The following is a 24,073-nucleotide window of genomic DNA, read 5'->3' as shown; positions in this document are numbered from 1 at the left end:
ACCTGAATTATCTCAAAAACAGTAAGAGAGTATTCTTCAGCCCCTAAGGGATCACTCTGTAGCATCTACCCCTTTCTTCTTCCCAGGACCGAAAACAACAGCTAGCCAAGTAAGAAGACAAATGGCCTAACACGGCTGTTCTAAAATCTCCCCGAACACTAAATTTCTTTTAGTGTCAGCGCTACTAAACAGTGAGGAGATTAAAAGAAAGCAGTCTGCGCCTCAAACCTTAAACAGACTTGAAAACTACCCTGTGGCACGGCAGCAGAAAACAAGTTTTATTCTCACCACCTCAGACTGGTTTTCTATGCTCCAGGATGGAAGAATCCTCAGGTAGCAGATGTAAGAAGCCGGAGGATCACGCTGAGATAACCTGCTATTACAGCTATCCTCAAGGCTGACTTCTACCCCACAGGGCCTCTAAACTAGCAATACCACAAACCAACCATTCATTTGCCTCGTCCACAAGATCAGCACCAACGGAGGAATCAGATTCAGCAAGTTCTGTCTCGTGGTCTCCAAAACTTATCCTCCTAGTTTGGGCCACGTGTCACCGGGTACTTCTAAGGACTCCGTAAGCAACAGTTGATCCAGTAAACACCTGCAGCTGACAACAACCCTCTTTTAAATACAAGTTGTTACCATTTTAGGAACAAATTAGGAAGCAATTTGTTTGCCTAGGAGGTTGCATTTTGGGTGTAAATAATTGTATGGGGCAAGGACATTTATCTTCACATGGCTATTGTGCAACCGTCAGATGAGAGTACTGTTAATATTATTTTTAATGCAATACCAGTCTACAGGTAGCAGACAAAAAAAATACAGAAGGAAGACAGGTTATCCTTGTTTTGAGTTCAAATGCCTCCTTCCTAGTATTGTTTCCAAAAATGAAATACTGGAGTCACTTCCCTATTAACCCAGTGCGCTCCCTTAGTGTGCTTCCTAGCAGTCTGAAGAACAAGGTGGTCAAACAGTGCTGCTTTTCCCCCATTTCAGGTGCCCAAAGAGGCAATTAACGAGCTACAGAATTGCCCCAAAGAAGCCATACAGATGAAGGAAAAGTGATCCATACAGTCATGGATAAGAGGGGGCCAAGACATTATTTTCTAGTCCACCCTTTAAAAAAAGGAGAGAAACCTTTGCATATGCACTTCCCTGCAGATTCTTTTGAGATGAATAAACTAAATGGTGGCTTTACGTTGGGATGCTATGCATTCCCTTTGAACTAGGCAGAATTACCCCAAACCCTCATTTGAATTCATCATACGAATAGAAGTTTGCTTTAGACTTCCCCATAATTTCATACCTTTAAGGCTCAAATTACGAGACACTTCACACGCTCCTCTCCCTACTTAACGCATCAAGTGCTCCCCAAAAACCTAAACCTTGTCCAGCTTGGAAAGCCCTAAAAGCTGCCTCTGTTACAGGTCCTTTCCTTTGAGTTAGTGTTTTGCAACTGCTAAAAGCACTGAACGTTATCTGTTTGCAATTTAATTTTCCAGAACTATTTGTATTATCTCCCCACCCCCCCTTCTTTACTCTGTCAGCGGCCACGGAATTGTTGTTTCTGGGACTGAGCCACTGCTCAATAGGATGAGCTCGTGCTAGGCCAAACTAGCAAGGTAAGGGCTGAAGTGGATGTAGAATTCCTAGTAAGAAGAGCTTTCCTGGCAATAATTATAGCATCACATTTACTAGCAGCATCAGGGCACTAGGCAAGGAAAGGACCTGAAGTTCCCCAAACTGCTGGTGAAGTTGAGATAGCCATGCTGTCCTTTGTAGTTTCAGACTTTTCTTCAGGTGAGGGTGATGAAAAAAACAAACACTAAATAGCAACGCAAACACATTCAGGCTAAACCAAGTCAACTCCCTTTGTTTACACATCTCACATTTTGAAGCATTTCAAGAACAAAGTCCCCATGTTCTTTTCCACGCTGCCTTACCTTTAGCGGGTTGTGACAGAATAGGCTACAACACAAAAAGCCCTTTCACAGGGTGAAGGAATGTACACCTCTTCTTCAGGCAACACAAGACTTTTACACTAGGAAACTACAGCATTACCAGTCAGTTACGCTTCCACTTCAGTTACAACCAAACTCCGCTTGGTTGAAGAAGCTTGATTCTTTGTTAACACACAGCATTTTAAAATAATCCGACTTTGAGAAGAGGCTGGTGATTCAAGCTAAGTTTGGTCAGGAACATTCATCCGCCAGGAATCCCTGTTAATGTGCAATCCAAAGAGCTAATACTCGCGTTAGTTTTGCGAACTCAACTATTTCACTTTCCCCAGTCAGCTGAACACAGTTCACCAACAGAAACAGTTGCATTAAACGCAACTAGAAAGTACGGTAAGTAGACTTTTTTGGGCCAGGCTGACAACTGTGAGCACAAACCAACAGCAATAAAAAAAAGAACAAATCCCACCCCCGACTCGTTCCCTTGGATTCGCTAGGAAACTGTTCAGTTCTCGCCTGCTTAGGACATAGGAGACAGCCACTTCACAGCTCCCCTTGCCAAGACGTTGGAGGGAAAGGAAACTGTGAAGTTTGCTAGCACCAACTACTCCGCTTGGTAGGTGACACCTAGACAAAAACCCGAGTCTGAATCACTGTGGGTGAGAAACGAATCTCGGCGGGGAGGAGAGGAAGGGAAGGGGGCACTGAGGGTCTGGCGGTATCTGCTCATTTCTCAGTCGCACTGTGACACACCAGGGCCCGATGCTTCTGAAAAAAATCCTCAGGGACCATGAATTTCAGCTAGCCCACTGGAGAATACATCAGGCACGTTCACAGACTCACAGTTAGCACTCCCTCAGATAGCCCCCTGAGCTGCAGAGGCATTCGGCTCCGCTCACCCTTTTTGTTCAGCACGCCGCGCTGCCACACTGACTCATTACTTCTAGTTCAGCTTTAGTTGGGATTCATAATGGTTGCTATTAGGCTTACTGTAGCTCGCTGCTTTCCTCCCGAGTCACATTCTGACGCACAGAATACATTGTTGAAAGACAAATTTCACAACTGCAATGCAGATTGCTGGCAATTATTGTTGCACATTCGGTTTGACTGTAGCGCTGCCCAGACTTGCCAGCTCCCCTGTTTATTCCTGTAAGCTGAACACAAGGTAGAGCGCTGAAGCGCTTTCTCTCTAAGCACAGGGCTCCAAGAATGCAGAAAGGAGGAATCCAGGTATCTAAAGCACCAGCGATACCCGTGTTACACAAGAGTGACCTACTGACCAGACTGCACGTAAGACAGAAGGGAACCGAAGGGGATTCTTTCTTCCAGGTGGCCTAGAGGTAGCTGGCAGATATCAGAACAGCGAACGCAGAATAAACATTTCTCAATTTCTGCACATCCAGTTCTTTTCATCAGCTGTCAAGCACCACTCTCTGGTATGTATGAGGCAGCATTTGCACATTCTGCTATAACAGCTGACACAGGAGGTTTGCTCCGCAAAGCCAGGACTTTTCACGGCAAATTGCAAACACCACAAAGCCACACACAAGGAAGACACGGTCTTTACAAGCCAGCTTAGTCGTTGCCTTTTCTCTCCACCGTTCAAGTGGAGAACAAGATCAGACCCATGCTGCAAACAGGAGCTACCGGTGAAGTGCACAGAGATGTAACAGAAATCAATGCTAATCTGAAAAGGCTTGGCTTGGGTACCAAACGTTGGAAATGGGACAGCAGAGGTTTCACCACAGACTATATAAACACAGAAAAGGTCTTGGGCAACTGCACTGCATACTCTAAAGAAATTTAACCACTGCAGGTTATGGGCAAATATGGCCAAGCAAGGCTCCCTAACTAAGTTAACGCTACCTCGCATTTTAATGGCACCTTCTGACTTCAGTGAGGCACTGCCACATTACAAGGTACGTGGCACCAAGAGAGTTAATCAGTTTTAGCTGTTTAAACACCCCAAACGCGGGTTTAGGGAGGGGGAGGGCAGCCTTCTGTTAATTTCAAGTCCAGTCTTTAGCATGACAAAGCTAGGCTGGCTGCCACCCAACCCCATTCACTTTGAATAAATATTCAAAGTTTACAATCCTGCATAATACACTTTCTGCAACTGTTGTTTCTCATTAGCCTGTGTACAGTAAATGCCTTCTCAGCAGAGGAGAGAATTCCTCTTCCAGGGACAGTGTGCCCACAAGGAAAACATTCCAGGGGGAGAACACATTCTTGGTGACCACTCAGCAAAGTAATCCCACTTAAGGAGACAGCTGTAGTTCAGAAGACTGCAGCCCATCCCTGCTGTTTGGGCTGTTTTGCTGGCTGACTTGTTTTCAGGAGGCAGAATGGACTGCAAGAAGTTCTGAGCAGGCAGGCAGAATTCCCCAGGGACCCTGCAGGAGAGAGGGGGGAGAAACCTGGAAAGTTTCAGCCCGTCCTTGTTATCTCCAGGTCACTTTTCATCCCTTCCCTGATACTCTGATTTAAGGCTAGAAAGATATCTGCCAAGAGCTCTCGGGGGCACAAGGCAGATCCGCCAATGGACAGCTTGATATCAGCTAGCACCCCTATCATCTCTGTCAACTCCAGCTTTCATCACAAGAGGGAACAAAGAATAAAATAATTACATCTAGTTAAAAGACGGGAGAAAAATACAGTTTTGGTCCAGTCTTTTGGAGACAAATATTTAGCATTTGTGTGGCTAATACTATCAAGTTATCCTATCAAGCTATTCTAGTTGTCCTTGCTTCTTTTAACTAAGAACTTGCTTTGGTCTCAGTATCACTAATCAGAATTTTCTTCCAGCTCATATCAAAAAGAACCAAGAAATACTTCCAACACGCCCGGAAACCATTTCAAAAAGGGTTTCTTTCTGGAGAACCAACCTTCCCCAGACACCAACAGCCCAACTTACTGTGCAAAACCATGCCTGTGTACAAACAGCCTTCTGCTATACCTCCTACTTCCTCGTTTCAAAGTCTGCTCCAGCAGTAACAGCAGCTATGGAGGTGGGAGGAGAAACCCTGCCACAGGTAAGTCTTCCACCTCTGCAGGGTCAAAGTTTGACATTCAACTCTTGTCGCTGGCAGGGAGTCATTAATTGGACCCACTTCTGCATACGAAGGTGATCTCGGAGGTGGGAGCAGGAAAACAATGACTCTTTCTGGCCATGAGGACAGCAGCAACTCCCACGCGGCAAGCTGCATAGCCTCAGGCTTCAGGATGGGTAAGGAGGGCAGGCTAAGAACCGCCTCGCTGACCCTAACTATCAAGAGGATGGAAAGCTTTGAAACGCTGCGATTGCACCATTTCCCTCTTACAGCCAAGGTCTTGCACAGCTTCGTGGCTCCCTCCTTAGCTTTCCATCATAACCAGCGTCCTAGAGAGAGCCCTCTGAGGCAGCGGAGCGCCCAAGGAGCCCTGTATGCCTCAGCCTCACGCTCATTTTCTGGTTCGCTTGCTCTGTCCCTGACCTGTGCTTTCTTCCCTAAGCGTCAAATGCATCAATCTTTAAAAAGGACCAGTGCTAAGTGCCTCTTATTTTAGAATTCACCCGACTGTGCTCTCCTCCGTGGATCTTCTGAAGCACTGATCTTTGTATTAAAGGGCAAGAAAGGACTTTCATCTTCCTACATGAAGTGAAAGCAAGGGCAATCGAAGCAGGAACCTCATCTGAACTGTTACAATTATGGCTATAAGGAACAAAGATTTCTCCCTTCTAGCATTACGGGAAAATAGTTTTTACAGGAAAAAACGTATCCCATTCTCACTGGAGACTGACATTCATTGACATTCCACTCTCCCAGTACGAGGAGGCACATAGGGTTTGGAAGCTTCCACCAAAGTTCTGCTTTCTGTTGTAACAGGATAAAAAACAAGATGAGGAAACCCAACCACAGAGTATCAGAACTGTTTCATGCATTTCCACCATCATTAGCAACATTGTCCATGACCATACACACTATATACAGGACTGTAGTGGCTCAGGTCAATGCACTACATCCCCTTATCTACACAAGCAGGAGCTGAACCATTACTGCAGTTGTATTTCTTCCCCGATATAACTGGTATCACACCACGGGGTAATATTCATCAGTTAAATCTACATCAAGCTCTAAAAACTCAAATTACAGAACCCAAATCTAAAGGACTAAGGTCTCTATACAGTTCTGCCCATTAAGAAAAACTTAGTATTTACCACATTAAAAAGACTAGCCCCCACTGTGCGAATTAAGATAAACTGATTATGCACATGTACAGCCAATGTTGTAAGGACAATGCGCACCCTCCTAATTCTTAGAAGTTACACCACTTTGTCTAACAAACAGACAATCCCACATTTAAAGGGAAACTATGACTACTAATGCATCTTCCTCTGCATGTTTGTGTGTATTTGTTTTACATTTCCCATCACACACTGCAGTAAACTGCAAGCTCAAGTTCATCTAAGCAAAACTCAGACTGGGGAAGGGCCACTAAAATAACTCAAAATATTTTTACTGTGAAACAAAAGGTCAAAGACTTCAGTATCTGCTATTAACATTCATACTGCAATTTGACCCAGAGGATGAAAGCCACATGATCTGGTTTGTCACAAACCCTAAGTCACAGTTTAAACAGTTTTTGTGCCTGTTACGTTAAGCCTAGTTCTACCTTATTTTGTACTTACGCTCCTCGTTATGAAAACTCCCTTTGTCAGTAAGATCAGACATGCCTATGTGAAATGTGACAGTGTCAGTTATCTATGTACTTATTATTGTAAATATTCCACCATATACCTGGATCCATATACACATATTCATGTATTTAAACAATTCTGTAAAGTCTGAATACATTTTACTTGATGTCAGACAGCAGCAGAAACAAAGGCATCTGAACATCTAGGAAGAATAAGATGTTAAGTGGTATTTTGCAAATGTATCACATTCCACTTACACCAACAATTGTTTTTCTTGGGCTACTTTAGTTGTTTTTTGCTTGTAAATTTAACTAAGATTGTTTTCTAGATGAGATACCCACAATCAGTGATTTAGGAATTATATTGCCTGTTTCTGGATACCTTCACCATCAACATTTTGGATCTACCAAAATGCATGCCCTCAGATTTCTTTCACTAATTGAACAGTAAAACATACCACCAACACCCCAAAAAATGTACACAACCTCCTCTACATTTTAAACTATGAACAACTTAGCCAGAGCTGAAGCCAGAGTATTTTTCTTCATCCACAGAATAAAACCGTTAAAAGTCAATTTACCTCATGAAGTGCTTAGCTAACAACTTCTATATCCAGTTCATTCGTACGACTTCAGATTTACATTCAGTACTTCTTGTCGAGTTCTCAAATTAAAGCATCGTATACTTAATCAAATATACTTAAGTGCTAATACAGACTATCAATTAAAATAATATGAAAAATGTACTCATGCTTTTCTTATAATAATCGATTGCATTGATTCTGAGCACAGCAAGACTGAAATCTCTTGCATTAAATGGCAGGTAGACCTACAGTGTAACAGTCCCTGCCAAAAAGAGCTTACTGTCTAAAGAGTTACCTACAAATTAATAAGCACGTTGTTTTAAGTCACGTTTGGAGAAAGAGACTGAAACCATTGAAAGTAAGCTTTTGGTTGAAGTTTTGCTGTAGGTTCAATTGGGTGTTTCCAATTTTTTTTTCTTGGATGTTTAGATCAAGCCTACATATGTCAGTAAGATTAGTGTTGAGTGTTGGACACATTTGACTTTGGTTAAAGTCAAATCTTCTATGCCTCCAACGTTGATTGAGGAGCCTAAATTCAAGTAAACTGGTGAAGTCTTGACCTTAAAAGAAAAACAGAGACAAATGTACTCTGATCACTACAAACAATAAAACGGGAAGTAAACTATTACAAGAGCATGCTTTAAATCTTGTATTTTAAACAGGAAGCTGCCCAACAGAAAAAAAAAGATGTAGCTGCACAGGACTATCAAAGTTAAGCTGTAAGATTTCTCTAAACCTCTTTTTTTTTTTTTAAACAAGTTTGAACATCTACTTTGCTTTCATTCAAATCAGAACTCCAGTTCAGCGTTGAGGCATATATCACAATGGATTTCCTGCCGAGACTCATTAAAATGGTAGCTCTTGATGAATAGAAGTATTCATCAGTTACAGAGACTTTGATACACATTTCCAAGTTCAGTTTCCCTCCACATATATTGATTATTAGCTTGAGTTTGCTGAAATCACTCATCCATGTGGTTTTATTTACTACCCTCAGTAGAGTTAGTACACACGCATTAAGAGAAATTTAAACTTGTAGTCATGAAGACAAGAAGAATCCAAACCCTATGTACAAAACTCCAGAGGTATAAGTTTCATAAAGAGGTCACAGAGTCAAACCACAGTATGCAGTTATATTTCATTATTACTCTCTGCATCCAACAGCAATACATTTGTAGTACTTGTAAAAGAAATAACTCGCAGTAGACAAGTATGCTAGATCGATTTTACAGTTTCCTCTTTGCCATGTTTAAAAAGGACATGACTTCGCAGAGCTCGTTCCCGATGTACCATACAATGAATTCAATCATAGTTTCATTACTGGAAAACTGTAGACACTACTATTTCTTCAGACTTTTTAGGATGCTCAGAGAGGTGGGATACTGTTCCAAACACCAACGGACTGAATGGCTATTACCACAGGGACTAAACGCATTATATTGAATGAGACTGGGTTGGAGGCTGGTAAGAAGATGTTAAAGTGCTACAGTAACCTAGCACAGCGAGACGAATCTCAGCTTTGAGATTATTACTTTAAGTACTCGGAACAAGTTCTCACAGCTGCAAAAAAAAAGTAAAGGGGATAAACCATAATTAAACACTGGCATGAAATTAAGATGAACTTGTAAACCAATGCATTTCATTTAGTTGGACAACACCCATTTGCATTAGCTTCCAGGGCAGGAGTTGTATTTGTGTTTTTTTTTTGTCTCATCATACTCTACTTAAATCAGGTTGCTCATTTCCATATCTTTTTACACTAGAAAACTCAATTAGAATCATGGTGTGCCTTAACTGAAAAGAAATTTAAGGTACAAGTTCACCAAGCCACCACTAAAAGCTAGAGCAATTGCCAGTACAAACAATGCTGCTGTAGGCAATCCTATGCTATTATAGTTTTGTTCCAACCCACAAAAGACTTAACGTCAGGCACACAATTTCTCTACTTAACATGCAAACAGCTGTGCCTCAATTACTAAGAAAACAAAGACTAAAAAGATATTTATACAAGAAATCAGAATGGATGTTAGAGGGCACTGGGTGCATTTTTCAATCAAACTAACAAAACCATTCACTCAGGATGAAAGTCCTGGACACCTTTTGGTAGACGTGAACCGACTCTGGGCCTCTAAAATACACTTTAGTCATCAGTATGTTACCCAATAACCTGAGGTTACTAAGCAAGAAAGCAGATGCAGAACACAGGGGTGGGGGATAACACAACCTTAGCTTCGACTTCCCCTTTCGGTAAACGTTGCGTTAACCAGAAGGGTTCCTGTACCTCCAGTGGGTCCACTTACAACCTCCCCCTATCACAGCCACACCAATAGGTCAGCGACATAAATCTGGGCAAGACACGGGGCCTAGCGGTGGAAGCCAAAGATTCAGCCGATTTCCAAACCCTAAAGGTACCAAGTAATTCCTTCCACCCAAAACAAAAGCAGAACTCCAGCATCAGCTGGGAAATCACAACGCTTCTGACAGTGCCCTCTCCCAGCTGCCCAGCACCCTGGGAGCAACAGGACAAAACCTGACCTTTGGGGTATTGGCAGACTACTTTCATCTCACGGAGCAACTGAAGTACTTTTTCATGTAGTTAGTAGCAGCCATGGCTATAAACATACTCTCCCTTGTACCTGAATGTGACTAACCCGTGAATTATTCATTATAACGCACATTTAATAGAGCATTTTTTAAGACCTGCCAAGGCAATAACGGTTCAAGTTCTCAGGACAGCTTTTTGCAGTACTAAACGTAAGTCTCAGCATTTGTACTAGAAATATTTGCAGTGCCAAATACTGCTGAGAAAAGTTTTAAGCACCTGTGGCATCTGACTCCTGTAGACACGGTTTTCAGCTCCAAAGCGAGTATTTGAGTCACCACCTGCAACACAGCTGAACACACCTTCACCCTCTGACAACTACAGTCATTATCTTATCACTCATTTAATACTGATTCACTTAAATTTGGGTATAGTTCTCTCAACTTAATGGCCCCAAAATTTTGTAAAACATATCAACAATCATCTAGAGAAAATAATGGAGTGGGGGGAACAGATTATTCTTTCTTCTTCTCTTAGGATGAAGATACCATCCTGGCATATTTTTTTTCTTGTGGGAATAACTTGGGGAAAAAAAAAAGAAAACTCGGAACCATGGTAGAAATATCCTAATAACCTTTGGAAACAAAGTCCAATAAAAGGCCTTCAGTTTCTACACCCGTTCTTCTGAGACTGCCATAACGCAACAATTCAGTCATCCTGTTTATACAGAAACAGCCACGAGCTACCTGACTGAGCAAACTTCAGGGTCGAAGTCTCGAGACTCCAGGGAACTTCCAAAATCAGATCCTAACAATACAAATCAATCATCCAAGAGATGACGCCGTATTACAAGAACCACCACAAACTTCACCAGCTCAGTGCTGGTCATGCTCACTTTGAGGTGCCAAGCCAGGAAATATGACAAGATCTGATCACTACCAGTTTTGCAGTTATGTTAAAGCTACTGAAAATGTTGCCTGTCCACCTCCAGAAAGATAGCACATGCTGTGAATAAGCGCGACCAATAAAGCCATAAGGAAGGGGTACACATCAATTTAGACAGTCCCACCTGACACAGAGTTCCACGGAGTCATGGCGTGATTTTACCCCGTTGTTATTTTTACAAGGTCAGATCAGCAATACAATCTTTATGCGTTTATACCATTTTGGTGGTTGTGATCAACAACTTCAAAACCCCTTTGTGCTACGAGCAGTTTCAGTAACGTTTATCAATTGCTCCCCTCCCCATTATAACTTTCAAGTTAACAAAAATATTTGCTTATCTCATTCCAGCTTCAGGAAGGAGAGCTACAGTTGCAGACGGTGCATCTGTGAGTCAATAAATATCTGCACCATGGTTTGCCATTTTTATTGGAATGCCACGGATAAGTGAACTTAGTCACATTGTTACCTAGTGACTAATTTCAAAAGCATCTTTACACAAGCAGTAACTGATTAGAGCGCTGTTATTTTGGAGTTAAAACTTTACCATATCGAGGCTTCCGGACAGAAGACGTATACGAGAGTTAAGGACTTGCAATTTAACCTTTCAAGCCGTAGCTGAACAGCCTCCATGCATATTACCTTATATTTCTTTATAGCGTAGGGCAGAGGCACGGAAACTGGTCTGCAGAGCAAAGTCCATCTACTACAATCTCTCTCCAAGGATGAAGCACAAGTTCCCTACATATTACTTTGCAGATTACTCGGTTTCGAGCAGAGCTTTTCACTCAGGAAAAAAAGCTTACACTCTTGCAGAGGGATACAGAAGAAAAATTCATGGAAGAGCAAGGTTGAGGGGTAGAAATAGCGATTCTGGAGAAAACCAAGAGGACAGGGGTTGTAAGGAGGAAAAGGAAAGTGAGCTTAGCATTGAATGCACAGGGAGCTTCTGAAGCAACGCAGTTTGCTTGTGGGATATCCCGCTTGGTTCCCAGAAGCACGGCGTTGCTTCCAAGCTCCTTTCACCCCAATTTAGGGGGACGAGGGGCAGACGAGGCGCAGCTCCCAGCGACGAAACCCGTGGGGTCCCCACCGCCCTGGGGGCGGCCCGGGGACCCTGGGGCTTTCCCCACCTTGCAGCCAGGTCTCGTAGGGCCCCCGGGACGAGGCGAGGGACCGCTCCCGGGGCCTGTCGGAGGCTGTGCCCGGGAACACGAGCTGCCTGCGAGCCCTTCTGCTGCAAGCTTCGTCTTGCCCTGTCACTCCCTCCTGCCCCGCGCAGAGGAAGAGGAGGGCTGGGGCGGAAGCCTGTCAGCCCTGACAGCTGCCCGGCGGCCCCATGTCCCCTGCCCGTTACCTCACCGAGAGGGGGAAAATGGAGGGAGGGAGGGGGGAAAAAGGCGACCGGGGGAAGGGCGGCGGGGATCGGGAAGGGGCATGCTGGGTGCCCGGGCGGACAAAGGGGGCACCGGGAGGGAAGGGGAAGGCGGAGGGGAGGGGAAGGAAGGGGAAGGGAGCCCCCGTGCTTCACCTGAGGCAGGCGGAGTGCGGCAGGCGCCGAGGGAGTGTCGCGCTGCTGGCGCTGCCCGGCTGCTCCCGCAGGCACCGCGACCGCCGCTGGCTCAGCGGCACTGCCAGCCGCCCGCCCGCCGGGAGCCGCCCGCCGCGCCGAGGCACCGCCCCCGCCGCGGCTTCTAGCCAATCGGCCAGCCGGCAGCGGGGAACTGACGGCGGGCCCGGCCAATAGGAGCCGCCCGCGGGGCGGAGGCTGCGGAGCCGTTGCGGGAGGGGATGGCGGCCTCGCGCCTTCGTGCAACGTTAGCGGAGGCGCACCCGGCGCGGCGCCGCCCTGAGGGGCGGGGGGGGCCCGGCACGGCCCGGCACGGCCCCGCTGCCCCCTCGCCACCTCCCTTCGCCTCCTGCCGGGCCGAGCAGTGCCAGGCCGGCCCCACAATGCCCCGCAGCGGCGCCGGGCTGGGCCCCGGCGGAAGCCGTGCCTCGCTGGCGCTGCCCTGTGCCCGCCCCGGGCCGGCGGCCTGGCGCTGAGGGGGCCGTGCCCGGCGGCCTCACGGGGAAATGGGGGGGGGGGGGGGGCGTAATCCAGGCACCGAAATTATAATCCTGAGGCCGCAGGGGCTCGACACGGCCCGAAAATGCTTGGGGAAGGGCAGAGGCACGGCGTGGCCGGGCCCGGGTGCTGAAGTGAGCCTAGAGGGGGTCGGGGGAGGCCTGCCAGAACGGGAGAGGTGTGAAGGCACAAAGCTGAGCTCATCCTTCCTCTCTACATGTGCTGCAGGCTCCAGGAGCTTCAGGCAGAGCGCAGGGGAAAGGAGGAAGCCAGAGCCAAGACGTGAGACGAAAGTCTTCCAAAAGTGAGCGCGGCATATACGAGTCCAGATGTCAGATCCAGCTGTAAAGATGAGCTTTATTGCTTATTTACAAGCATCCAGAAATGCAAGGCTGCCTCCCTTCAGGGCTTCCTACCTTCGATAAGGAGAGCAGGTTTGCAGACATAGGTGCCAACGACAGAAAATACAGGGTGAAGTTTACCAATGTCGACTAATATCGAAGTTACAAGTGAAGCAGGCTTGAATCAAGAGAGACAGAGATGTTAGCAGAGAATTGTCTTGAGTAAGCATCTCTTGTCCAAGTGAAACGCTTTTGGCTCAGATTCATTGCGGCAGTTTGGAAACAACGCTAGACGTGTATGTCTCGAGACACAAAAGGCAGTGGGTGAAATCTCTGAAAGCAGTGAAAGATTTGTAGGGCTGAGTATCAGGCATACAAAGGTGTCATTGTTAAAGGCAGAGGTGAGAGGTGTAAATATAGGTACAATAAGAATTTAATTTGGCAGTGGGAAGAGAACGTACAGCATAGGTCTTCGCTAGTACATTAAGACGGAGAATGAAAGGAAGCTGGAACTGTGACAAGAGGCAACCAAAGATACCTACATAATCAGATGCCTTAAATGGGGACCTAAGTCTCCATTTAAGTGTCCAGTAACTCGTTCTGATTCATCAAAAAGTGACAAAAAGGATATTTACTGGTTGAAAGGCAGGGTTTTAAATTCTCCCATAAAAATGAGAGAATGGAAATAGTGGAGATTACTACATACATCAAAGAAAAAAAGAGAAGCTGTGTCTTCAGCCAAGCGGCTAAGAAAGGTAAACAAAAGCAAGCAGACAGTATCAGGTCTAAGTAAAGTTTTTGAAGGAGAAAAGTAGCAGAGCTTAGCTGGGCAAGGAAATAGAAAAGGCAAAAATTAACTGACAACAGTAGTCATGTGGGAAATAAAAGGTAACAACTGCAAGTATGAAATGCAGACATTAAAAGGCTGTCAGTCATTTTTAAGGACTGCATGGTACAGGGCATTTCAAATTTTCTTACTCTCCTCTGCCTCTCATACTTTCATAGGTAACTCTGCACTTTCCAAGACTTAAGTCTAAGGTCAGGCTGTACTCTTTGTCAGGTTTGTCTTTCTCTCTTTGTTTTTCTTTAATAAAGACATTTGAGAAGTTGGTTCCACTCCTGTTTAATCAATGGCAAAACTTCCCTGATGACTTCAGCAGTAAAATATCAAAAATGAGCTCAAAGCAAAGATAGCTGCAGTTTTCTACCAACCTCTCCCTTACCAAAAAGTATCCCACTTCTTTTGAAAACTCTGCATGTTTCCCTAATGCTCAGCTTGGTGGGTGCATGGTAGTTGAGGCAAGTCAGATTTGAATTGTCTGTTTTCTGTAGCTTGACAATTCTGAAAATAAGTGCACAGGGTTTTTGTGTTGGTCTGATTGCAGGAAGTTACCCAGGAAAGGAGACACGCCTCAGAAAGAAGTATGAGTAAAAAAGCTATCATATTAATTTTGTACATCCGTTACTTTCTACAAATTCGTATGATGTTAATTTGATCCTTCTGGTCAACTTCACTCACATTTTCCATCAATGCTTGCAAGCTCGCGTCCGTTGGAAGAGCAAACGTGTAATGGTCATTGAATTCTGAAAAACAGCATCTCAAGCACCTCAACAACAGCCAGATTTACCAGAGAAAGAAAAAGAAAATGAAACACCAAGCATCCAGAGGTTACTCTTTGGTTTGCCAGCCTTCACAACAGACCACACCAATGCTCACTTTGCTGAACTACGCTGTTTTCCCCTACGCTGGCCTAATCCAAGACAATTGGACTTAAGTTTATTGGCAAGCTGCAGTCCGTGGGAGAAGCCTGCACGTCTGCCACGAACACTAAACGTAGGCATGTTTCATTTCTGTATCTCACAAACAGGTAAGGTGGCTAAATTCATGTCGACAAATCATTTCCAAATGCCTTGCGAGGCAGAAGAAATCTCTTCCAAAACAAGTTTCTTCCAGGCTGAAAGAAGAGTGACAGGAGACAAAAGGTGTTTACTTTATCAGAGAAGTCACATTGCTAAACGCTAACCACAGTGACTTTAGACAGAAACCGCACACATGCAGATCTGGAGAATGTCACAATCTGTTATTGCTAAGAAGCCTCAGCTCTGCTTTTGCAGAAGCCTGAAACATCAGTAGTTTCTGTGCAGACTCATCATTGGAATTAATATAAAAAAAAAAGCAGCTCTGGAGTCACTTTGATATATACACCCAGCTATAAATCCAGATGAGAATTTAAAGGGTTTTTACACCCTGTAACAGAAGGAAATGGCTCTTTGGAGTGAAGGAGGAGAAAGCAACACATTTCTGTGGACTTCACCATTTACTGCCTATGTCCTCTGAACAACGTGAAGTTTGCCTGGAATTTAGGCACCGTCTATTAGCATAGCTTCCTTTTCCCCTTGTGCCAATTCTTTATTGTTCTGCTCCCATAACAAATGCCAAATCCGAACTGTGAAGGCACAGAAGGTGGAAAACCATGAACTTAAGATGTGGAAGGAGTGAAAGCAAGTGGTGTTACTACTGGAGCATCAGAGTTTACAAATTTAAGCCTAAATTCTAGCTCTGTTCATCCAAATTATAACAGGAGCAGCTGATGTGAAAGAGCTGGGACCACACTAAGGCAAACATGGCCCAGTAACCTGTCTCAGAAGCAGCAAGTAGCAGATACTAGGAAGCATATAAGGCCTTTCCTTACAGAGAGAGGTTACCCTTAGCATGCCTACCCAGCTTCTGGTGTGGCTGTGTTTTCATAGCTTCATTGTCTTGTTTTCGTGTGTCAGGTTGCGATTCCATAATGCTCTCTTCATCAGCAAAACTGGCTTGAGATGTCATCTGTTCTCCCCCCAGCCGCTTGGTCCTAGTGCTGTGTCACAGCCACCGCTGCCTCAGCGGTGCTGATGCAGACGTTTCAAAAGCCATACTGTAAACTGGATCACTGGAGTTAAAAAAGAAGGTTAAGAAGAAAAGAGCAGTTCGCTGATCTAGTTTATAGGCCCACAGAGAGACAGAGGCATCAGCACAACTGAAGAGATTGAACCACGGGACTGCGACAGGAGTCTTTCACACTGACTTTGCTGATGGAGAAAATAGGAGGGAACCATACCTGCACCCCAAGGCTGGCAGGAGGGCAGGAGCTGCACCTGGCACGCTGTAGCATTTAAAACAGTTATTCTCCCCCTTTCCACCTCTCCCCAACCATCCACCCACGCAGTCTTGTGCGAACAGCCTGCTGAACTCCTGCTTCATTGTGGTTCTTGCTTCAGCTTCAGTAAAAGAGGAACACGTTTTTACTTTCTCCATACATTAATGACAAGATCTGCAGCTAGAAAACATTTGCACACGACATCTCTGCTCAGTTGGGGTACGATTTAGAGGCATAAATCTCTATCTATCAGTTAGGTAGCACAGTAAGCAAATTTACTTTGTGCTAGAGACCCTCCCTGCAATACAATGGGAGTGACACTACGCTGTAAAAGTATGTACGTATCCCAGTTGGATAAGCAGGTTGTCAAACAGCTGTGCTCTGACTGAAGTCATGGGACGTGTCCTCAGAAACACACCTAAATGAAAAATTATGTCTTGCGCAGAGGAAAGCTCTCCTTGGAGCTTGTGAGTTCCTCCAAGCCCTGAGATGGGATTGCAACTCCATTACGCATGGTTGCAGACACCGCATTCCTGATCTGACATACCAAGAACAATGGCCCAGAGCTCTTTACCTCCAAGGAATTCAAATATAATCATCACTGCCATCTAAATGCGAGCACAGCGCTAAGCAACATACATTTTTTGGTTCAGTATATCCGCTTCCTAACCTTGTTTCCTCTAGCCCTGTTCTCTTGCTGCTAGCTATTTTCTATCCAGCTTTAAATGCTGAGAAAGCTGGCGTCCAGCACAACTATAAAAAAAAGGATTTATACACCAGGAATAGAAGCCATCCAGCCATCCTTGCCCCCAAACCAACATTTGGGACCCGAGTTTTCTACCTCAGGCCTACCCCAGCTTATCCAAAATTCCAGCAGAGCACGTCCTGTTACCTGCCTTAAATAAGCATGGCGATTTCTTGCTGCGGAAAACAAACTGGGCATTTTCACACAACCCGTTGTGGTTTAGCCCCTTTAGTGATAATTCAACCGGTACCAGGCACGTAATTTTGGGCTTGTCTGTCCTGGCCTCACAGCTCTGTGGTTCAGCAATTGCTAAGGGTCCTTTATTACCGTCTCAAATACCTCCTTGTCCTTCTGCCTTTCTCAGGGGGTTAAGAAATGCTTCAGATTCCTGAGTTCAGAAGGGCTTGGGGGCATTCTTTTTACTCAGCAGAGGATAAGCTGAAAGGGGAATAAACATCCCTGTCGCCCTGCAGCCATCGTATGCTTGTGACACTCAGGTAGCAAATATACTTGCCAGGCGTGGAACAGATATTGACAAAGGGAAAATACTTGCAAGAGATTGCCAAAGCCATCTAAACACTGTTTTCCTGCTTAGGTGGGGCTGTGGAGAGCTTTACACTGTCTTTGCTTCTCTTTTCCTTCTTAGGTCTCAGGCTGGGCCTCATTTTCACAGAACCAAGAACTGAGTACCAGGGTGATTTTGCCATTTGGAAAACAGGACCAAGTTCAGAGAATCCACCAAGGTGAATGGTGGTTTGCTACTTCACAACATTCACCTTTTTTAAAGTGCATTTCAGCATCTGTCACCTTTAAGAGACCTCTAAACAAAAGGCATCTAGCTGGATGTTCGCTTCCCTCTTCCTCTCCCCAAGCATCTTCTTCCTCCAGCAGGATTTGAGTCTCCCTTCTTTCCTCCCTGCCAAACACGAGAGCACCTCTGCTTTCCGCCTGCTGCCTTTCCTGAGGTTACTACGTGAGCTTTCGCTAATGGTGCCTCTCAGCTTACCTCACATGTGCTGTTTGGTTTTGGGTTCAGCCTGCAATAGTAATCAAGGCCAATATTTGCTCACATGAAGTGGCTCTGTGGTTCTCATTCCAGTGAGCTGGCCGAGGCCAAAGTGAAACTATCTTGAAATATTCTAGTATGCCCAAGAGATGCTCGGAACAAGGGATTTTTCCAGCGCTGTAGAAAGTCATCCAGATTCTCATTGCAGCTTTGTTGTGGGAACTGCAGGGGAACTAACTAGTTTATAGCCTGCCACAATTAAAGACACTGCTTTTGCCTGCCAGAAACCAAAGCCGGTCCGGTCAAAGCCTAGCTTTGGGCCCATTCTGCTGGGCGAGAGCTCCGCAGCCAAAAAGAAGACTTGACGTGAAGTCTTGCAAGCATTCACCCTCTTCTGCGAGCCTGAAGCCCACATTTTTCTGATAAGAGGAGGCTACATCCTTTGTGCATGCAAGTCAGCGGCAGGTCTTATAAACACACCCACAGATTCTCAGTGCAACATATTGCAAGCTCTGTGCGGCTGGAGCCAGCGCGTGCTTTGCTCAACAACCCCCCTTTCATTTCTGCCAAGATTCCCTCCCACATTTGGGACTTTTTTTTTTTTCCCCTACTCCCTTGAGAGCCTCCTCAATTCTCCCAGCTTCTCTGGCCTCCCACTGCCAGCAGGGTCCGTTCTGTACGATTTTGCCAGCTTGCACAGCCTTTGGAAACATATGGGGCAGCGCAGGAAGCTGGGTGCGTCGCCCTTATTTTCAGCCCCCCTGTTCGGGTTGGACAGATGGAACAGAAGACCAAACTGACAGTACTGGCACAGAAGGCAGAAAATGAGCCCTGGGGACTTCCTGAGGCATTATCTTTGCAGGATGTGAGAAAATACTGAGATACATGAGGTGTCATCAAGGTGGGAAGTGACTTTTTAGGCAAGGTGCAGGCAAGAGCCTCGTGTAACGCAGCCATCTTCTTTCCCATTCATCAGAGCATCGTTTCCTGGGATTATTCTGCAACAAAGAAAACAACTCATGGGGCACCCTGTGTTTGTGTAACAAATTCCTGTCAAAAATCAATACCTCACTGCAGAGCAGCAGGCTGGTGGGCTGTCAAACCTCAGGCTAGCACCTGCTCTGCTGTATTTCTCAGCTATCGAGAGGCAAAAAAAGTGTTAGAGGAACCAAACCCACGGAACAGAGATGTTTTCAGGGGGGGTTGTGAAATCCCTCTGTGTGAGGTAGCAGCTTTTGTCAGTCTGGGATGGAAGGAGTCCTGCAGACACTGATACCTTATGCACCGAGGGATATAAAAGGGGGTTCACGGAGAGAATATTTGGACTTGGAGTTAGAGACCCAAGCACGATACAGATCTAAAGCACAAAATGAGATAGCTCCACTCTCTTTAACTTATGATAAATCCTGTGCACTCCCTCCTTGTATTTTCTTTTCACACACAAAGCAGAAGCATCCTTGCTGTTGTCCTGATTACTGCCGCATTGAACTTTAAGCGCACACCTGTATACGCACTTGCGGCTGGTAGCGAGACAGCACAGAGGCCTGTAACTCTTTGACTCTTTATAGAGGAATGTACGTGTATAAAAGCCTTTTGAATTTTCATAAGCCGACCCTTAGATGTGGGATAGTGAAACACAAAAAGATGAAAACAAGATGCTCACCCGATGATTCAGCTATCCTGCAAAGCTTCTTCTAGCAGCCATCATAACCCTGAAAATAATCACCCCAGCCCCTTTTTCCTGTGGGTTAAAAACACATCAGCCATGAGGATCGTAATGATAAGTTTTTTGTTGTTACTCAGAAACCGTGAGAAGGGGTTTTGCATTACATGAAGAGAAAATGCATACAGGAAAAGAAGGTATGCGTATTATTGTTATTATTTTTGTTACTTGAGGAATGCTAAATCAGGTTTGGCTTTGCTAGGGGACATACCAGCTGTCTCCAAGCTCTTTTTATTTTGATCTCTCTTGTACCTTAATTGGAAAAGCAGGGTGTGGAGCCTCCAACAAAGGCTCCCCTTTGTAGTGTGTTAATTAGGCATAGGAGTTAACAAAACCCCTCGGTTATAAACAATTACCTTTCCCCAGGCTTACTTTCATTTCCATGCTACCACGTTTTTACTAATTTTCTATTAGTTTTCCAGAGTGGACAAAAGTAATTTCTAAAATTAGTCCTCTAATTAGCAAGAAGGGGAAAAAAAAATCCCGAGCAGGAAAATATGTAAAGCAGGAGAAAAAAAAAAAAGTATAATTAGGAGCCCTTAAAGATGCCTTATTTGTGCTTCTTCAGGATACAAGGTCTCTTTGGGTCACTGTAAAGTCTCTTTTAAAACTGAAAATCTAGACTGTGGTCCCCTGGAGGTGACTGTGGGTGGAAATGCCCAGGGCAGGGAAGAATCAGGTGTGGGCTCCTGTGTCCTGAAGTGGGTGCTACCCTCACCCCAGGGAGCAAGAAGCGCTCCTCCTGTCCCTCTGCTGTGACTCCATTTGCAAAGCACAGTTTGCCTGGAGCAGGGCCCCGCCTGGCCTGCAGGACACCTTTTTGTGTGTCCTGGCTGCTGGTGCACACCGAACAGCTGGGAAGGGAGAGGCTTCTACCTCGCCCGCAGCCACCCTGGCACTGGTACCTCTCTTCCTCTTCCTCCTGCAAGGGGAAGGATGGAACCGAGGGGCTGGGGGTCTTTCTGCTTCCAGCTTGGAGAAACTGGAAGAGGCAATCCCCGTGATGGGAAACCGTGGTGTAAGGACAGCCGCGGTCTCAATGCTAAAGGTTTTATGTCCCGCGACGGCACAAAACTTCACGCTGCTGCTCCCTGATCTTGTTTTCTGTTGAGCTTCTGGAGAAAGGTGGAGTGGGGCACTTTAACCCAGAGACCTGGGAGAAGCACATTATGATTCAGAATCCAGGTGAAGTCCGTGCCGCCACCTGTGATAGTGCTGTTTCCTTAAGGCTTTTGCAGCACAGAGGGCACCCACATACATCAGCACAGACGAGGGGCTCCCCCGTGTTCCCCAGAGGTTGCCTTTGTGCCCAGAGAGTAGGGCAGCAATGTTTATGTGGGACTGGGGAAAGAGTAGCTCAAGTCCACGCAAACCCAGCCCCACAATGTGCAGAGCAATGATCTCCCCACAGGTACTAAATCCCAATAGGAACTGCATCTCTGGCCAGCCAGCGGACCTGGAAAAGGCTGTCTGGGGGAAATCTCGTATTTCCCAATGGCAAATTCCCAAGCATAGCAGTTCTCTTTGGAACAAACCTTTCTCTCCTCCCTGGAGGAGACATCTCCTGAAGGCATGTCCCCTTTATTGCTGCACATCAAGCCACAGTCCCCCTTTCTCACTGCACTGCAGTAGCACACATTGCTTCTCAAGCCAAGAGCAGCCCCCGTGCCTTTCCCCAGAGGGCTTTCAAGCCCAAACGGAGCAGGCAAACTCCATGTGAGAGGGCAATCAGAAGTGAAGAAAGGCTGAGGCTGGCCCCAGTGCCCCCAGCAGGTCCCAGGAGGGATCTGGGGACAGGATCCAGGCAGGTCCAGGAAGCAAGGGTCCCATGGCAGCACGCAGCCGCTTCACGTACGATGGAAAATGTTTAAACTGCTGTAGCTGGGGCCCACAGGAAACTTTTGGGAAGTGTGTGCTGGGTCTAAGACAGGAACCAAGAGAGTCAGTGTTTAAAATATGCACTGACAATGAATTGCCTCATTACTTAGAGAAAAATCGAGAAGGGGGGAAGGAGTAAAACTCAGCCACATCCGCAAACAGGCAAATAATTGTCTGATGGATACACCACGTCTCCTGACTGCTGGTCTAGGGCGTTGCTGGATGTTCAAGCCCATGGTGTCTTCTTCATCACAGCAAGCTTCTCCCTCCAGGAGACAGCAGGGTCTCCTCTGCATTCGGGTGTTCCCTGCTGGAAGGCACTCCATCTCAGAAAGGCCAACATGCCCTCAGATCATTTTTTTAAAGGGTGGGGGAAGGTGGCCATTTGAAGGCTCACCCCACAGCCTCCCCCTGTGTGCACCCTCTCCTGCAGGATGGAGACCTACCACGGTCTCACACCCTGCAAAAGCAGCAAAAAATAAAAGGCGGTCGGAGATGCGAACCTCCTCCTGAAGCACTACATAAAGCAAATGAAGACGTCTCAGAGCGGAGGCCTCATAAATTTGGAGCGCCCTGAGGCGAAGCCTCTGGGGTGGGAGCCCCGAGGCCGAGCTGGGCTGGCAGCGAGATCCTGCCTGGGGAGGGAGCCCGGAGCGGGGCAGGTAACGCTCACGCAGCTTTTTATGGCTTTTCGGTTTATTACATTTCTTTTTTTTTTTTTTTTTTTTCCTGGCCTCGGTGACAACCGCAGCCTTATAAGGGCAGGAGCGCGGCGTTGGAGGCTGAGAGGAGGTGGGGCCTCCCGGGGCTGGAGGCTGCCCGGCCCTGACCTCCTTCCTGGGAAAAACCCTGGGAACCCTCCCTTGGCCCAGCTGCTGAAGCGGGGAAAACTGCACGACGACCCCGCTCCTCTTCCCTTTCTCCCCCGCACCTCCCGGAGGAGCTGCGGTGGAGCCTCCGCTTTCTGCTTTTTTGGGATGCGGGGGGGATCTGGGAGCGACGGGTCGCGGGGTCCCCCGCATCCGACATGGGAAACCTATTCCCATCTGGTTGGGGTAGTTCTGAGAACCGGAAGAAAAAAAAAGAAAGGAAAAACAAACGATCCTCCTCCCAGCGCTGCCGGCGAGTGTGTGAAAAGCCGCAGCTGGCAGGTCTGCTGCGGGATGTCTGCTGCAGACCCCATGGCTCCGTACGTGTTTTGGGATCCCCCCTACATCTCTGGCCGACTGCGTGCATTGGGGTCCTACACGTATCGACCCGGTCTGATCCATCCAGCTCCGCCAACTGGTTACGAATAAGGCCAAACATAAACATGCTAAAAATGTCACTGTCATCAGATAAGGTCGCTATGCACACAGCATTCCTGACACGGGTTCATTACACCAAGGACGTGGAAAGCTAATCCACCAGGTCACATGCGTGTGGTGGCTGGCATGGGGAGGGGGCACGGGGAGCCATAACTCTGCTTTTGAGCCTGCTGCCAGCCTGGAGGACATCATCCCTGCGTGACTCAGTTTCTCTCAGCGGGGGAAAAAAAGAGGGATGTCACGGCACCCACCTCCTCCTGCGAGCGCTGACGTGTTTCGGGAAGGAGCGGCAGATGGGGAGGCAGGGGATGAGTGTGCTTGCGAGCCGCAACAGGCTGGCCTTTTGTGCTGACCGCCGGCTCGCAGAGATCTTTACCAAACATGATCATATTTATCGCTCCAGGAGGCAGTTATCTCTATTTTGTAGGAAAGGAAGCAGGCACTGAGAGCTTCCTCTGTGATACATTTGTAATCGTGACTGTGTTCAAGTCCCAGCAGCACGGGGCTGAGCAGGCTAGGTGCTCACCATGTTTGTCAGATGCCCAGGTGAACACAGACGTACACGAGCCGCCAGCTCTGACGAACTTCCCTACCATGAAATGAGTTTTTATAGCTCTCAATCCATGTATTTTAAGAGCCGAGGGGAGCAGGAGCTGTGCCTGGGTCACCAGTGGGAGACCAGTGGGATCATGCTCCCTCTCCTGAGCTTGCCACCACATCCACTCTTTAACTGCTTACAGGCTGTGTCTGGCTCAAGAAAGAGAGGTTGTGGGGCCTTTCCCTTGGGATGAGTGATTTGGATTAGGTCAGCCAACGAGGGAACATCCTGTTCCTTCTCAGCCTTGGGACTGTCAGGGTTGTGGTTTGAGGACTGCGCAAACCAGCCCGAGTCTGGACAGCCCCCAGAGGAAGAAGCCCCCTTGCCTCCTCTTCCCCTCCCTCCTCCGACCTTCACACTCCCACTGCCAGCCCCAGATCTCACAGTCTGATCCAGCTGGAAAACAGCCTGAACCGAAAGCAAGGGCTGTGTCTCCAGCTTGACCGTTTCCTTGGTGTGGTTGACTGCCTGGGTGCTAGAGAGGCTCTGGAAATGCACAGTCACGGGGAGGACTTTCTGGTGACACACCAGACACAGGCTGATCAGAAACAAGGAGGGAATCGCAGC

At 46.7% G+C, this 24,073-nt stretch overlaps 1 protein-coding gene and 2 long non-coding RNA genes across 3 annotated transcripts in view; 1 reads left to right on the top strand and 2 right to left on the bottom strand.

Annotated features, from left to right (window-relative positions):
• The window catches only part of MYH9 (myosin heavy chain 9), a 69,332-nt gene extending 56,945 nt beyond the window's left edge, over positions 1-12,387 (bottom strand). The window contains exon 1 of the mRNA XM_048048293.2: positions 12,232-12,387. The gene's annotated coding sequence lies outside the window, so the exon portion shown is untranslated. The remainder of the gene's footprint in view (positions 1-12,231) is intronic.
• A 167-nt stretch (positions 12,388-12,554) lies between these two features.
• Positions 12,555-17,743, top strand: LOC125180101 (uncharacterized). Its single transcript, XR_007158345.2, has 3 exons — positions 12,555-12,902; positions 12,997-14,169; positions 17,641-17,743. It is a non-coding gene; the product is annotated as an uncharacterized lncRNA (long non-coding RNA).
• On the bottom strand, positions 14,934-24,063 carry LOC125180100 (uncharacterized). The gene is made up of 4 exons (XR_010831524.1): positions 19,850-24,063; positions 19,664-19,741; positions 15,831-18,998; positions 14,934-15,064 (listed from the first exon to the last, which is right to left on the bottom strand). It is a non-coding gene; the product is annotated as an uncharacterized lncRNA (long non-coding RNA).
• Positions 24,064-24,073: the final 10 nt, after the last annotated feature.

This window comes from Anser cygnoides, chromosome 1 (assembly GCF_040182565.1).
Source record: "Anser cygnoides isolate HZ-2024a breed goose chromosome 1, Taihu_goose_T2T_genome, whole genome shotgun sequence".
Lineage (NCBI taxonomy): Eukaryota > Metazoa > Chordata > Aves > Anseriformes > Anatidae > Anser > Anser cygnoides.
Note: the sequence above shows the minus strand (reverse complement) of the source record. Positions and strands in the feature narration are given on the sequence as shown.